The sequence below is a fragment of the Bubalus bubalis genome, chromosome X, assembly GCF_019923935.1.
Source record: "Bubalus bubalis isolate 160015118507 breed Murrah chromosome X, NDDB_SH_1, whole genome shotgun sequence".
Taxonomy (NCBI): Eukaryota; Metazoa; Chordata; class Mammalia; order Artiodactyla; family Bovidae; genus Bubalus; species Bubalus bubalis.
The window spans coordinates 80023373-80040287 of record NC_059181.1 but is presented as its reverse complement, the minus strand read 5'-3'; positions in this window follow the sequence as shown (position 1 = coordinate 80040287).

Sequence of the window (16915 nt, the reverse complement as noted above, 5' to 3'; positions counted from 1 at the left end):
AATGTGATACTTTCTGTTGCTTTGTGTTTTTGATGGGATGCAAACTGCAAGCTATTTAACATACTCAAAGTGCTGTTAGAAAAAGCTATCATTAGCATTTAGAATGTCTTTAAAAATCCTATCCAGTATGATGGCATATGTATGGGATGATAATGAAGTAAAAGGAATGATTTAACGAATGAATAATGTTTTTCTATTCATAGTACCATATCTACAATGACAACTAGAGCTGGGTAAATGGCCATGGAATAGCTTTATTCAAGCAGGCAGAAATTATTGGTGTGGGGTTTGAGGAAAAAAATATAACTTGAATTCCTCCAATGCTGTACCTGTTAAGAAAAATGACACTGTAGAGTAAGACAGCATTGCTGGGAAATTTCAATTTTTATTGGAGTGTGCAAAATGAATTTTTCTTATCAGTTATAAAAACAACTGGAGATATCAAAATGTTTAAAGAGAATTTGGAAAGAATGAAAACTAACTTTAAATATGTCATATTCAAGAGGGTGAGACAAGATGGTAGAGTATGAAGATCCTGGGTTCTCCTCCTAGGAACACACCAAAATTACAACTATATATGGACAGTCTATTTCTGAGAATGACCTGAAGACTAACAAAAGATCTTCTACAAGTAAAAAGTAAAAGCCACAATGAGATAGGTAAGAGGGGCAGAGATACAGTCTGGCCAGGCCCCACTCTCCCAGCACTGCAACCCATAATGCAGAAGAGATGCCACAGCTTCAGAGGCTCCTATGAACTGAGGGCTCCATGCAGTACTTGGGCTCCCCAGGCCAGGTAAATTGCACCAGGAAGATTACTAGCCTCCATAATATCTGGCTTTGGAAACTCACAGGGCTTACATCCAAGAGAACCAGAGGGCTGCAGGAAACCAAGACTCTGTTCTTAAAAAGCAGATGCAAAACTTCAGTCAACCATGTCCTAGCTCAGAGGCAGCAGTCTGAAAAGCAACTGAGTCATAGGTGGAGATTCATTGACTAATTCTAGAATGTGCTTAAGGGGCAGAGGGATCTGTTGGAACTTTCTGTGGGTACAGAAGAGCTGATGGGTACCATTTTTTGTTGGTTTATTTATGGTTCATCCTCTACCAAGCTGTCCTAGCACTGGCAGATATAATTTCTCTCTTCCCATCTAATCAATTAACACCACTCAATCTGATCTGTATTAACCTATGGATCTGACAGCCAGGGCTCCTCCAAAGTGGCTCCTCCTACTCCATCAGGAACCAGTAGCTATTCTTAATCAAAAGCAGAGCCCCTCCAAAGCAGTCCCCCATCTCCATAGTCCTAGCTGGCAGCCTCAGCCAGCAGAGGAGCCCCTTCACTGTAACCCCATGCTGCATCAATCCTGGCAAGCACCAAAGCCACACTCTAAAGGGGCTCCCTACCTTGCCAGAACCAACAGATGCCTTAGGTAGCAACATTGCCTCTCCAAGGGCCAGCCTTGCACACCAGAGAACTAGCGACAGTTGTGACCAGTCCTTACAGCCAGCTGCTTCAGGGACAGCCCCACATAATAATGGCCTTGCAACAAGTGTGGCCTCACTACAACAGAAGGACAAATACAGTCCACACAGGGGATGCTCCTGGATCACCTGGCTCTGGTGACTGAGGGGAACAAACTATTGGATCCCACAGGACACATTCTATACAAAACCACTCTTTTAAGACTAGGAGATGTAGCTGATTTACCTAATACATAGAATACAGAGAATTGTGAAAAATGAGGAGACAAAGGAATATGGTCCAAATGAAAGAACAACAAAAATTCCCACAAAAAGAACTACAAAAAACAGAGGAAAACAACCTTCCAGGTAAGACATTCAAAGTAATGATCATAAAAATTTAAACAGCTCAAGGGAAGAATGGAGGAACAGATTGATAATTTCAACAAAGAGAAAATATAAGAAAGAACCAATCAGAGCTGCAGAACATAGTAAAGAAAACTATGCTAGAAAGAATGAATAGTGGATTAGATGGCACAGAAGGATCAGAAATCTGGAAGAAAGGTTAAGGAATTATCCCAAGTTGAACAACAAGAAGAAAAAATAAACCAAAAAATGAGGGTAGTTTAAGGAAAATCATGGACAACATCAAGTGTAGTAACATTCACATTATAGGGGTTCTAGAAGGAAAAGCACCCCATTCCAGTACTCTTGCCTGGAAAATCCCATGGACGGAGGAGCCTGGTAGGCTGCATGCAGTCCATGGGTTCCTTAAGAGTCGGACACGACTGAGCGACTTCACTTTCACTTTTCACTTTCATGTATTGGAGAGGGAAATGGCAACCCACTCCAGTGTTCTTGCCTGGAGAATCCCAGGGACGGGGGAGCCTGATGGGCTGCTGTCTATGGGGTCACACAGAGTCGGACATGACTGAAGCAACTTAGCAGCATCAGCAGCAGCAGAAGGAAAAGAGAGAGAAAAGGACAGAAAATCTGTCCTTTCTGAAAATACAATAACTGAAAACTTTCCTAAGCTGGTGAAAGAAATACATATCTATGTAAAGGAAACACAGAGCATCCAAAGCAAGATGAATTCAAAGATACCCACACTAAGATAAAATATAATTAAATATCAAAAGTTAAAGAGAGAATCTTAAAAAGAGCAAGTTAAAACAACTAGTTACATATAGTGACCTACTGAAAGTTGCTCAGTCGTGTCCAACTCTTTGTGACTCCATGAACTATACAGTCCATGGAATTATCCAGGCCAGAATACTGGAGTGGGTAGCCTTTCCCTTCTCCAAGGGATCTTCCCAATCCAGGGATTGAACCCATGTCTCCCATATTGCAGGCAGATTCTTTACCAGCTGAGTCACAAGGGAAGCCCAAGAATACTGGAGTGGGTAGCCTACCCCTTCTCCAGTGGATCTTTCCAACCCAGGAATCAAACCAGGGTCTCCTGCATTGTAGGTGGATTCTTTACCAACTAAGATATCAGGGTATCACTATCAGCTGACTTTCCAGCAGAAACTTTACAAGGCCAGAAGGAATTAGCACATGTTCAAAGTACTGAAAGAAAAAAACTTACAACCAAGAATATTCTATCTAGCAAGTTTATCATTCAGAGTTGAAGGAGAGATCAAAGAGTTTCTGAGATAAGCAAAAGCTAAAGGAGTTACTGCTAAACTGACCTCACAGGAGACATTAAAGACTTCTTTAAACAGAAAACAAACATAATTAGAAGTATGAAAATTATGAAAGAAAAAACTAACTGGTAAAGGGAAAAATTCACTAAAATTAGCAGATCGACTATATAACCAGTATGCAAATTAAAAGATGAAACAACTAGAATTATATCCACAAATTAGTAAGATATACACAAAATAATAGAGAAGGCAATGGCGACCCACTCCAGTACTCTTGCCTGGCAAATCCCATGGACAGAGGAGCCTGGTAAGCTGCAGTCCATGGGGTCGCTAGGAGTCAGACACGACTAAGCGACTTCACTTTCACTTTTCACTTTCATGCATTGGAGAAGGAAATGGCAATCCACTCCAGTGTTCTTGCCTGGAGAATCCCAGGGACGGGGGAGCCTGGTGGGCTGCCGTCTGTGGGGTCGCACAGAGTTGGACACGACTGAAGCGACTTAGCAGCAGCAGCAGCACACAAAATAAAAGATGTAAACGATACTGTCAAAAACATAAAACTTGCAGGATGGGGCCAGTAAATACATAATGCTTTGAGAACACACTCTGCAAGACCATTATCATTCTGATAACAAATTCAGACAAAGATTCCACACACCAACACAGAATTACATCCCAATATCCCTGGTGAACATAGATGCAAGAATCCTCAATGAAATACTGGCAAGTGGAATCCACAAATATATAAAAAGGATCATACACCATGATCAAGTGGGATTTATCCTAGGGATGCAAGTGTATTTTAATATCTGTAAATCAATCAACAGGATATACCATATTAACAAAATGAAAGATAAAAGTCATATGATCATCTCAATAGATTCATAAAAAGCTTTTGACAAATTCAACATTCACATATGAAAAAAAACCTCTTAACTAAGTGGGTATAGGTAGAATAAACCTTAACATAATATAGGCCATACATGACAATCCCACAGATAACAGCATACTCAATGGTGAAAAGCTGAAAACATTTTTTCTAAACTCAGAAATGAGAAAAAACACTTTTTTCAACATAATGTTGGAAATCCTAGCCACAGAAATTACATAAGGAAAAGAAAATGCGTTGAAATTGGAAAGAAATAAAAATGTCACTGTTTGGAGATGACTTGATACTATATACAGAAAACACTAAGGACTCTACAAAAAAAAACTATTAGAATAAATGAATTCATAAAATTTGCAGGATTAATTAATATAATTAATTAATTATATTATATTAATTATATTATATTAACATAAAAATTTAATATACAGAAATCTGTATAATTTCTATACAAAATAGTGATTTATCAGAAAGAAACATAAAGAAAATGATCCTATTTACAACGGCATCAAAAAGAATAAAATACTTTGGGATACATTTAACCAAGAAGGTGAAAGACCTGTAATTTTAAGAACTATAATTGATGAAAAGAAATAGAAGATGACAAAGGTCAGTGGAAAGATGTACTATGGTCATCAACCAGAAGAATTAATATTGTTAAAATGACCATACTAGCCAAAGTAATATAAAGATTTAATGCAATTCCTAACAAAAGTATCAATAGCATTTTTCAGAGAACTGGAAAAAATAATCCTAAAATTTGTATGAAAACACAAAGACCCAGGATAGTCAAGGCAATCTTGAGAAAGAACAAAGCTGGATGTGTCACACTACTTGATTGTAAACTATCATACAAAGCTATACCAATCAAAGCAGTGTGTGAAAAGTGAAAGTGTTAGTCACTCAGTCATGTCTGATTCTTTGTAACCCCATAGATTGTAGTCCTTCAGGCTCCTTTGTCCATGGGATTTTCCAGGCAAGAATACTGGAGTGGGGATTCCCTTCTCCAGGGGATCTTCCCAACTCAGGGACTGAACCCAGGTCTCTCGCATTACAAGCAGATTCATTACCACTGAGCCACTAGGGATGCCCAGAATAGTACTAGCATAAAAACAAACACATACATCAATGAACAGAATACAAAGTCCAGAAATAAAAGTACACTTATATGGTCAATTAGTTTTTGACACAGGAGGCAAGAATATACAATGCAGAAAAAACAGTTTCTTTAATAAAAGGTGTTGGGGAAACTAGACAGCTACATGTAAAAGAATGAAACTGGACCATTTCTTGAATGATATACAAAAAAAGAAAAAAAACCCTCAATCAACTAAAGACTTAAATATAAGACCTAGAACCATAAATCTCCTAGAATAAAAAAATAGGCAGCACATGCTTTGACATCAGTCTTGTGTGCTGTGTGCTAAGTCGCTTCAGTCACGTCCAACTCTTTGTGACCCTATGGACTGTAGCCTGCCAGGCTCCTCTGTCCATGGGATTTTCCAGCAAGAATACTGCAGTGGGTTGCTATTTCCTACTCCAGGAAATCTTCCCAATACAGGGATCAAACTGGCATCTCTTACATCTCCGCACTGGCAGGTAGGTTCTTTACCATTAGTGTCATCTGACATCAGTCTTAGCAATACTTTTTGGATCTGTTTCCTCAGGCAAGGGCAACAATAAATAAATGGAAGTACATCAAACAAAAAAGTTTTTGAACAGCAAAGGAAACCATCAACAGCCTGTGAAATGGGAAAAAATATTTATAAATGATACATCTGATAGTAGTTTAATATTCAAATTACATAAAGAAGTCACAAAATTAAGTATTTAAAAAATCCAGTTAAAAAGTAGTCAGAGGACCTCAATATACATTTCTACAAAGAAGCTATACAGATTGCCATTAGATACATGAAAAGTTGCTCAGCATCACTAGTTATGTAAATAAACTAATGTAAATAAAAGCCACAATGAGATATTATCTCAGCCCTATCAGAATGGCTGTCATCAATAAGACAAATAACACATGTTGGTAAGGATGTGGAGGGAAAAAATGCAACCTTTTTGCACTGCTGATGGCAATGTAAATTGTTGCTACCAATAAATTGAAAACAGAACTACTGCACCATCCAGCAATTCCACTCTAATAAATTTGTATGGTATGGTAACAGATGGTTACTGAACTAATAGTGGTGATCATTTCATAATGTATTTGAATGTTTGATCAGTATGTCATGCACCTGAAACTAACATTATATTGTATGTCAACTATACTTCAATTTCAAAAAAAGGACTGATTTAAAACCACATTTTGCAACCTAAAGAAAAAAAAAAAAAAAAAAAAAAAAAACACACTCAAGAGAAACAAACCAGATTTGGGATTAACAGAGGCAGGGGTGGGGGTGGAATAGGAGACAATAAGTAAAAGTGGTAAAATGTATATTATGATATATGAAACAGATCGCCAGTCCAGGTTTGATGCATGAGTCAGGGTGCTCAGGGCTGGTGCACTGGGATGACTCAGAGGGATGGGATGGGGAGGGAGGTGGGAGGGGTGTTCAGTATGGGGAACACATGTAAACCCATGGCTGCTTCATATCAACATATGGCAAAAACCACTACAATATTGTAAAGTAATTAGCCTCCAACTAAAATAAATAAATTTAGAAAAATAAAATTAAAAAATAAAATTAAAAAATAAAGGTGGTCTATAAAATAAGTACTAGGGATATAAACTTACTGCATCAATCATTTCACAATATATGTATGCAAAGTGATCATGTGGTATATCTTAAACTTATACAGAGTTATATGTCAACTATATCTCAATAAAATGGAAAAAACATTAAAATTAAAAAGCAAAAGAAAGTGTCCAACTAAAACATATAGTATAAGTTGGAGGGAAGAGATTTCAATATTATCTTGCTACTCAATTAGCATAGGTTTCTCACCAGGCTAAAAAACAACAAATTTAAATAAAGTGGTAGAATTTAATCAATTAGTAAACCTATGAAAATTCCTGGAGGGGAGAAAATTTTATCATCTCAAAATATGCCTCTTTGTTGTATTGTTTATGTTAAGCTTGTTTTTAAAAGCAAAACAGCAGACATGAGAGAATCTGTGAAAACTGGGTAGAAATATACTTTATCAGAAACATTTATATTTATAAGAGAAATCTCCATTTTAAGAGTATCTCCCTCTGTGTGCCAGGAAGAGATGAGTGAATAAATCTCTAGAAATTTTTAATCAGTGGAGAAGGCAGTGACCTAAATCTGCAAAACAACTCTACTCTTGTTTACTGTTCTTTGCATGGTCACTTCCCATAACTAACTGCCCACCTCTGACATCTTTTTCCTTTAGCTGAAGAAGGGGCTTCCCAGGTGGTGGTAGCACCAACCTGTCTGCCAATGCAGGAGATGCAAGAGACACGGTTTTGATCCCTGGGTGGGGAAGATCCCCTGGAGAAGGAAATGGCAACCCACTCCAGTATTCTTTCCTGGAGAATCCCATGGACAGAGGAGCCTGGTGGGCTACCATCCATAGTGTTGCACAGAGTCAGACCAACTGAAATGACTTAGTATGCACAAATGCATGGTAATGGCTTCAGCTATTTCAGAAAGTTAGTTTTCTTGGGTCTTTCTCATGTGTACAAGTAGTATATATGTTATTAAATTTTGTTTTTCTCCTGTTAATATGAAATAGCAATTTAATTATTAGAGCAGCCAAAACAACCTAGAAGGGAAAAGGGAAATTTTTTTATTTCTACATTCCCTTACTGTGAGCATGGAATATACGTGTACAAATGTACACTGTTGGCCAACTCCAAATGGCTTGAGGCAAAATCTAAATGCTTTGAAGCAAGTATCTAAGGATACTCACTTTAAGGGGTAGCAGTAATCGGACACGACTGAAGCAACTTAGCAGCAGCAGCAGCAGCAGTATCACTTCCGTCATCTTTTTAAACAAAGGGGCTATTTCCTAAGCTTCCATGAATTATTTTTAAATGAGAGAATGAACTTTGAAAAATGACTGCAACCAGGATTTCCCTGGTGGTCTAGCAGTTAAGACCCCACCTTCCAGTGCAGAGGAAGTGGCTTAGATCCCTGATCAAGAAACTGTTAATAAGATCCCACATGCTGCAGGACAACTAAGCCCATGCACTGCAACTACTGAGCTCACATGCTCCCACATGCCACAATTAGAGAGAAATCTGTGTGCCACAACTAAGGCCTAATGCAGCCAAATGAATATATATTTTTTAAATGTCTGCAACCATTTGAGCTATATGGGAAATACTTTATTCCTATCATTTTATTGGTAGTTTTAATTAAATCTTAAAAAGCCTATTATCTAATTTCATTCTCCTGACAGACACTGCAGACTATGTAAGTGGATATCATGATCAGTTACTTATAGGATTTCCTGCTTTGATGGCATACTTACAGTTTGATTATTCAAATTGTAATGACTCGACTTTTGCATAATATAGTTGGAAAAGACATGGTTTCATATTTGTATTTTGTGATACCATTTTTCCTCTCAAGGTCACAAATACTGAGTAAAAGGCAGTGATTTTCCTTTTCAGTTCAGATTTCTTTCCTGTTTTATAAATAGAAGTGTCTTCTTTTGCCAGATAGGTAAAATTTAACAGTAAGGAATTATTTGTATTGCTGTCAGGCTTGTAACCTTCAGTCAGACACTTAACTTTTTTTTTTAATTATTAAAGTAGTTTATCTCAAAAATGGTACCTCAAGATGCATATTAAATATCAACTAGTTAGCTTCTGGTATAAAAGCTATTTACCCTATTTTTCTGAGCAAAAACATGGCAGTTACAACATTTGCTAATTAACTTGTATTTTCTAAGACCCAATTTATTGTATGTTTTAAATGCAATAGCATTTTTTCTTTTCTTTTTCAGCAATATAAACAAAGTTAATGTCCTAATGCTGGCATGAAAAAGATCTAAGAACATTCATAAAGTATCAACATTTTCAGATATCTCATGTTTTTCTTATCATTGTGAGTTTCATTTTATGATAATGTAGAATGGGTTTACCTCTGTACTTGATTACGTTTTCATTAAAGTGGAAGCATTCAACTCCTATAGAATCTGTTTTATAATGTCACTCATGGGAACTTAGATTTGATTATTCTACTCTCTAAACTTAAAACCTATGATATAGAAAAGTTTGGTCTTATATCGTTCATGTCTAAGGAAAATATAATTCACTTTTCTTGACATTAGCATGGCAAAGGACAATTTTTCTCTGATATGTTTCTGTGTAATACAACTATTTACTTGCAGCTCATCATACAGGGCAGGAGAGAAATTAAATTTCATTCTTTCTTCAGACATGAATACACAAATTCGACTGTGGCCACATTCTAGAACAAGTGAAGCTCTTTTAAAAATAATTTACAGGGCAGCTTTTTGAAACATTGTCGGTTTTTTCCTTTATTTTTTGACAAACTAGAACGTTCCAAAACTTAAAAACAATGCATGGAAATGTAAAATTAACACATCGAATATTTATTCAAATCATTCATTGATGTGAGAACCAGTAAGTTGGCAAACTGGTTCCAAGAGAATCTGGAGAGCTAGATATTGATAAGCAAGTGGATGCAGTTCAGAACCCACAACTCCCAAAAAAATGATATCTTGGTATATTAAATATTTTTAAGCTGAAAGAGTTTGAGAACAGCAGAAGCAGGAAGGCCGCTCTGACCTTCCCCTTCCCCTACCTCAACCCTGCCCATCTCCTTAGAAAGTCCTATGGTCCTCGTGTGAGAGGTGTTCTCCCTCTTCCTGGGGGAAAGGAACATTTTCATCTCCAAAGACAAAGGGAGACTAAGAAGAATTCTAACAAATGGAACTTGCTAAGTTTACCCCAGTTTATTATACTCACCCCAAACTTCTTAACCTGTCCTATTCCTCCACATCTGTCCACTCTTCATCAAGCCTAGCGTGAAAAAACCTCATCTGTTTCTTTGGGTCATCATTTCCTTATGAAGGCTCCCATGTCACATAAAACTTACATTAAATAAATTTAAATGATTTTCCATTAAGTAGTTTTCATCAGTTTAATTTTCAGACCCAAAGACCCTAAAAAGGGCCAATGAAAACGTTTTCTTCCCCTGCTGCTGCTGCTGCCAAGTCGCTTCAGTCGTGTCCGACTCGGTGCGACCCCATAGACGGCAGCCTACCAGGCTCCACTTTCCCTGGGATTCTTCAGGCAAGAACACTGGAGTGGATTGCCATTTCCTTCTCCAATGCATGAAAGTGAAAAGTGAAAGTGAAGTCGCTCAGTCGTGTCCGACTTTTAGCGACCCCATGGACTGCAGCCTACCAGGCTCCTCCGTTCATGGGATTTCCCAGGCAAGAGTACTGGAGTGGGTTTCTTCCCCTATAATGTTAATAAAAGAAGCCTAGGAAAGAATTGTTAAGTTAAAACCGAAAGTAGTCAGTGTCCTTCAAAATTAATAAACTCTAGGGGTGATTTTTGATAGAAAGTAAATTATTTAAATTTTTACTAGAAAATTTAGCATTTGCATGCATGCTGTCACTGGCTCAGTTGTGTCCGACTCTTTGTGATCCCATGGATTGTAGTCCACCAAGCTCATCTGCCCATGGACTTTTCCAGGGAAGAATACTGGAGAGGGTTGCCATTTCTTCAGTTCATTTCAGTCACTCAGTCGTGTCTGACTCTTTGCAACCCATGAATTGCAGCATGCCAGGCCTCCCTGTCCATCACCAACTCCCAGAGTTCACTCAAACTCATGTCCATTGAGTGGGGGATGCCATCCAGTCATCTCATCCTGGGTCATCCCCTTTTTCTCCTGCCCCCAATCCTTCCCAGCATCAGAGTATTTTCCAATGAGTCAACTCTTTGTATGAGGTGGCCAAAGTGCTGGAGTTTCAGCTTTAGCCTAAGTCCTTCCAAATAACACTCAGGACTGATCTCCTTTAGAATGGACTGGTTGAATCTCCCTGCAGTCCAAGGGACTTTAAAGAGTCTTCTCCAACACCACAGTTCAAAAGCATCAATTCTTTGGCGCTCAGCTTTCTTCACAGTCCAACTCTCACATCCATACATGACCACAGGAAAAACCATAGCCTTGACTAGATGGACCTTTGTTGGCAAAGTAATGTCTTTGCTTTTGAATATGCTATCTAGGTTGGTCATAACTTTCCTTCCAAGGAGTAAGCATCTTTTAATTTCATCGCTGCAGTCACCATCTGCAGTGATTTTGGAGTCCAAAAAATAAAGTCTGACACTGTTTCGACTGTTTACTCATCTATTTCCCATGAAGTGATGGGCCCAGATGCCATGATCTTAGTTTTCTGAATGTTGAGCTTTAAGCCAATTTTTTCACTCTCCACTTTCACTTTCATCAAGAGGCTTTTTAGTTCCTCTTCACTTTCTGCCATAAGGGTGGTGTCATCTGCATATCTGAGGTTATTGATATTTCTCCCAGCAATCTTGATTCCAGCTTGTGTTTCTTCCAGTCCAGCGTTTCTCATGATGTACTCTGCATATAAGTTAAATAAGCAGGGTGACAATATACAGCCTTGACCTTACTCCAAGGAAATTTGCACATTAACATGAAATTTCATTTACTCTGGGTCCTTGAACCAATAGTAAGCAGTGAGTTAAAGTATATAAACTTAAATAATTATTGCATGACACTGAAAAACATTGCCTCCATATGGTATTGAAAGAACATTCTTTCCTTTTGCCTTATTTCTATGTGTTGGATAAAGTTTCTCAATAATTCTCTTCATATGCAAAGCTTGAACAAAGACATCAGAAAACAAAGTCTTCACATTCAAAAGAGTTTTTTTTTTAGATTTTTCAAAGTGTCATTCTAACCATAGCTTTCTAAACAATCCATTTGATCCAATAAGCAAAGTAGATACAGCCTCCTTGAAAGAAACACAGGTGAAAAGGGCAGCTGAATATGGTACTAAGAATCTGAGCAAAATGATCAAGCTAATAAAATTGTGTCCCCCTCTAAATTTCTGTATAATCTATGTTTTTTATTGTTGTAGGACACTTGGGGTTGACCACAGAAAAGTAAATCTATATCAGACATTCATTCAACATAAACTTGGGTAAGGTTTATTTAAAATTGAATAGAATGAACTTTCATAAGAAATCCACTAGAAAATTTAATCTTTCCTCACAATTACACAATTGTGTAATCTTTAACAATTACATTCTTCTCCTATTGTTCACATTTTCTCATAAAAAATAGGAATTCATTTAGGCAATAATTTAACTTCATTTATGTGTTCCTAGAACCTACTGCAATGTTTGATCCATAATAGGTACTGAGAAAAATTGTATGAATAGATTGTGGGTGGATGAGTAAATGAGTCATAGTCATTGGTGTCTCTGTCCCATGCTGAAGGCAGCGTTGCCTTCTCTGATTTTACAGCAGTGAGAGTCCTGTCCCTTTCTTACTATATATAACTATATTAAATACAAAAAGAATGTTGGCTAGTCCCCACACATTCATTATTATTTTCTTTACCTTCCCTGTTTTCCTTTCTTCCCTCCTCCCTCCTTCATTCCCTTCCTCCTTCCCTTCCTTGCATTAGCTCTTTATTTGCATTGCTAGGTCTGCATTTCTAAGAAACAGTCGATCTGATCCAAAAAAGTATCTTTCATAATAACAGGATATCTGAAGGGCTTTTAAAAACAGTTTTGTGGGATTTAATAGGGAACAAAGAGGCTGAAACAAAGAATGAGGATACCAGAAGTCTAAAATTCAAGAATAATTTCTCTAGTTTTGTTGAGGACTGTGCAGAAAAATGTACATAGGAAGCTTTGATAAGCCACCTGTACAAAGTTTAACATAGGTTGACTTGGACTATATCAAACTAATCTTTACAAGAAAAATCATTTCAAGTTGTTGATAACACATGGATTCAGAATATGTAGCCAAATAAGTTGAGAAATTTCAAATTTTCTAAACTTGCAATCCATTCTTAAGAAGTCTGATTGCTGGGAATTCAAATATAGCAAGCAAAAGAACCAAAAGAAAAAGATCTTTACCAGGTTTAGGCGTTTTTCTTGATTGGACTTTTATTTGGTTACCATAGCTCTTTGATTATTAGAGCTACCATTAAGTTATTTTCATGCATTTCTTGTTGCTTAGTGTTTCTGTGGTGAAACAAGGGCCTAGAGCCTCCTCATCCACCATCCTATTGATGTCTCTATTTATAGTGCCTTTTGTAATTACACAATTACCCTCAACAGTTTTATTTTTTCATGTGAATTTGAATTCATGCCCGGGAATACTTGCTTTCAGCCTCAAGAACTTCCTCCAGTATTTTTTATAAGGCAGGTCAGCTAATAGTGAATTCTCTCAGTTTTTGGTTTATCTGAGAATGCCTTTATTTCATCTTCAATTTTGAAATATAGCTTTGCTTGACACAGAATTCTTGGTTGACAATTTACTTTGATTACACTGACTCTGTTGTTCCACTGCCTTTTGGATTACATTGATCTAATGAGAAATCAACTGTTAATGAGGTCCTCTTGTTTGCTATGGTTCTTTTTCTAAAATTTTTCAAATGACTGTTTTATTGTGATTTATAAGCATTGTCAGCTATACATTTCAAGTGCCTTTGTTTAATGGTCTTGACAATTTAATGAAAGCTAAGTAATTTCTTTCTCTTGCTGCATTCAAGATTTTAATTACCTTTGGAATTCACCATTTGTATTATGAGGCATGTGCTTTTGAATCTCTTTGTATTTATTCTACATGAAGTTCACTGGGCTTTTGAATGTGTGGATTAAAGTTTTGCTTTCAACTTGGAAAAAATGAGTTGTTACCTTGAATATTTTTCTTTTTCCTCTTCTGACACATCCATCACACATGTATTGCTACACTAATGGCGTTCCACATTTCTTTAAAACTTTGTTCATTTTTCTTATTCATTTTTCTCTTTCCAGATGGAATTATCTCAATTGATCTACAATCTACAATTTTCTTTATTCAAATCCAATTTAAATCTACTGTTGAGCCCATCTAGTGAATTTTCATTTTGGTTACTATCCCTTGTAGCTCCAGAATTTCCATTTGGTTCTTTTAAAAAATAATAATAATAATTTTTCTCATTATTGATATTCTCTATTTGATGAGATTTTAATATAATACCTTCCTTAACTCTTTTAAGTATGGTTTCCTTTCATTCTTTGGTAACTGTACTGGTTACTTTAACGTGTTTTGGTTGTTGTTGTTAAATCCCAATCTATCCATGTTCAGGTTGTTTACATTGTCTTTTATTCCTCTGGGTGTAGGCCAGACAATGAGTTAATTTTTTGGCATGTCTCATGTTTTGGGATTCTTTTTGGTGGAGGACTGGACACTTCGTAGCAACTCTCAGTACTAGTCTTCCAACTTCTAGGACTTGTTTTCATTTGCTTATTTATGTATTGTCTGGTTGGATTATTTAGTAAGTGTATTGACACGCCTTCCCACCCTGTGTGAAGACTTTGACTTTGTTCACTGAAGGGTTGAGCCTTGGATACGTACACAGTCATTATGAAATGACAGGGTTTTGACTGGATTCTTTCAGTATCTCTTAAGCTCCAGTAATTGCTGGCTGATGGCTTTATTTTTTTGACAATATCTAGGGCATAAATTACTCCCCAGATGGACCTGATTAAATTCAAGCTCCTTTAAAATTGTTTTTTAAGTCTCTGAGATTTGTCCTCGACCTAGGAAGGCTCTTCTTAGCTACATCATTCCCTGGTTCTCTCTGGTAAACTAGATGGCCTATGGTTGAGTTTATGTCTCTAATGAATCTACCTGTCTCCTCTTCAGTTGTTTTTTGGCACAACTTCCATTGTTTTCAAGAGACTCCTTAGGCTAGGAATTCCCCTACACTCTGTGGCAAATGAAATAAGTTCCTTTTGGGAAATCTTCAGTCTTCCCCATCCATTGGTAAAATCTCAAAGACTTGGCCCTAAAGCTAGGGGTGGGGACAGGGGCAGGCTTCTGAGTGAAACTTCCACTGTAGTTAATAAGAGCTCAACCAGGGGTGTAGAACAGGTCTATTTGCTAATATTTTCAATGGCCCTTCCTAGTAGGGAACTTTGTTGTCTTTATGGTGGAGCCAGGGTGAGAGTGATCAATCATAGCCTCAGTATTCTCATTGCACTTCACCCAAGGAGATTTTAAGGCCCTATAATTAGGGGCTGGATGGAAAAAAAAAAAAAAAAAAGAGCCCTTATGTCTTGGCATCACTTAGACTATGCAAATTGTAGCTGGGACAGAATGAGAAAGTCTAAAGTCCTGACCCTCCTGAGAACTGTAACAACAGTTCTTCAACTTTCAGCTGGAGAAAATGGAGAAAAACACTCTGTTGTTGACTGCAACCATCTGGCTGGCTAGTATACTTAGATGTGTGTGCATGTGATGCTGCTTCAGCTGTGTCTGACCTTTTGTGACTCTTTGGACCAGGCTCATCTGTCCATGGGATTCTTCAGGCAAGATTACTGAAGTGGGTTGTCATGCCCTCCACCAGGGGATCTTCCCAACCCAGGGATCGAGCCCACATCTGCCTCCTGCTTTGGCAGGTGGGTACTTTACCACTAGCACAACCTGGGAAGCTTTGGTTATTATTTACCTTTTGTGGGGTTTTCTAAGCTTTGTGGATCTGTGGTTTCAGTTCATTCATTAGTTGGGGGTAATTATTCATCATTATCTCTAAATATTTTTCTGCATTATTCCTTCTCTCCTTCTATATTAAAAATTTTGTGATATTGTCCCATGGCTCATAGATGTTCTGTTCTATTTTTGTTCATTTCTTATTTTTCTTTCAGTTTGGGTAATTTCCATTCAATTATCTTCAAGTTTAAAGATTCTATCCTTGGCTGTGTTCAGCCCACTGAAGACATTCATCTCTCATGTCTGTATTTCTAAAATTTACATTTGACATTTTTCTTATGGTGTTATTTCTCTGCTAAAATACCCCCATCTGTTCATCCACTTGTTCACCTTTTCCTCTAAATCCTTTAATATTTTAATCATAGTTAATGTTCTTGTTTCAAAGTTCTCATGTCTTCTTTGTATCTGGTTATATTGACTGATTTGTTTTTTATAAATAGAACTTTTTCTTGCCTTTGTGGAGCTCAATTTTTTTTTAATTTAATGCTTCATATCATGTGTAGAATATTAGGGACTAAGGCAAATGTTATTTTTGCCTGTAAATAGTCATGTCTCTGTTTAGGCTGCTAGCATAGGAGATTAAAAGAATCTAGTCTGAAATTTATCTGTGTTTTGGTTTTGCTGCTGCTATTGTTTCTTGCAATATACACAGATTGTCACTGATTTATGCTTAGACTGGAGGCAGATTTGTCAGTTGGTGTTTTTCACTGTTAGTTCTCAGTCTTAAGATTCCAACCATGTCTGCACACCTGGTGCAGAGTGGCTCACTCTTCTGATTTTTTCCCCTCCCTTACCAGCAAACTTCTGTACCTTGTTGTTAGGTGCTAGATTTGTGGTAGAGGCCACAGGGAAGAACATCTGTTGTCCTTGTGTAGCTTCCTTCTTAAGCAGATAGTATTGCCTGAGCCTCAAAAGGTGGGGCTTTCTCAGAATTCTTACCTCTAATCTCAGTGGCAGGAAACCCACTTATATTTGAGACGGGTTTTATGCACAAGAGAATCTCTTTCCCCTCACCAAGTTGTAGGTGGTATCTAATGGTATTGATACAGGATCTTGGGCTTATAATTGTTTCATGCTCTAGAGAGACAATTTTTTTCCTTCTACAATTCCTCTAGCCACAGCAGAGAAGGTCACTCTTCAATTAAGTGTTGGGACTGATGTCCCAGCAGCATAGGGACCAGTGAAAATTTCTTCACAAACAGCAACAAAAAATGGTAAAAACAATTTTTTCAAACCT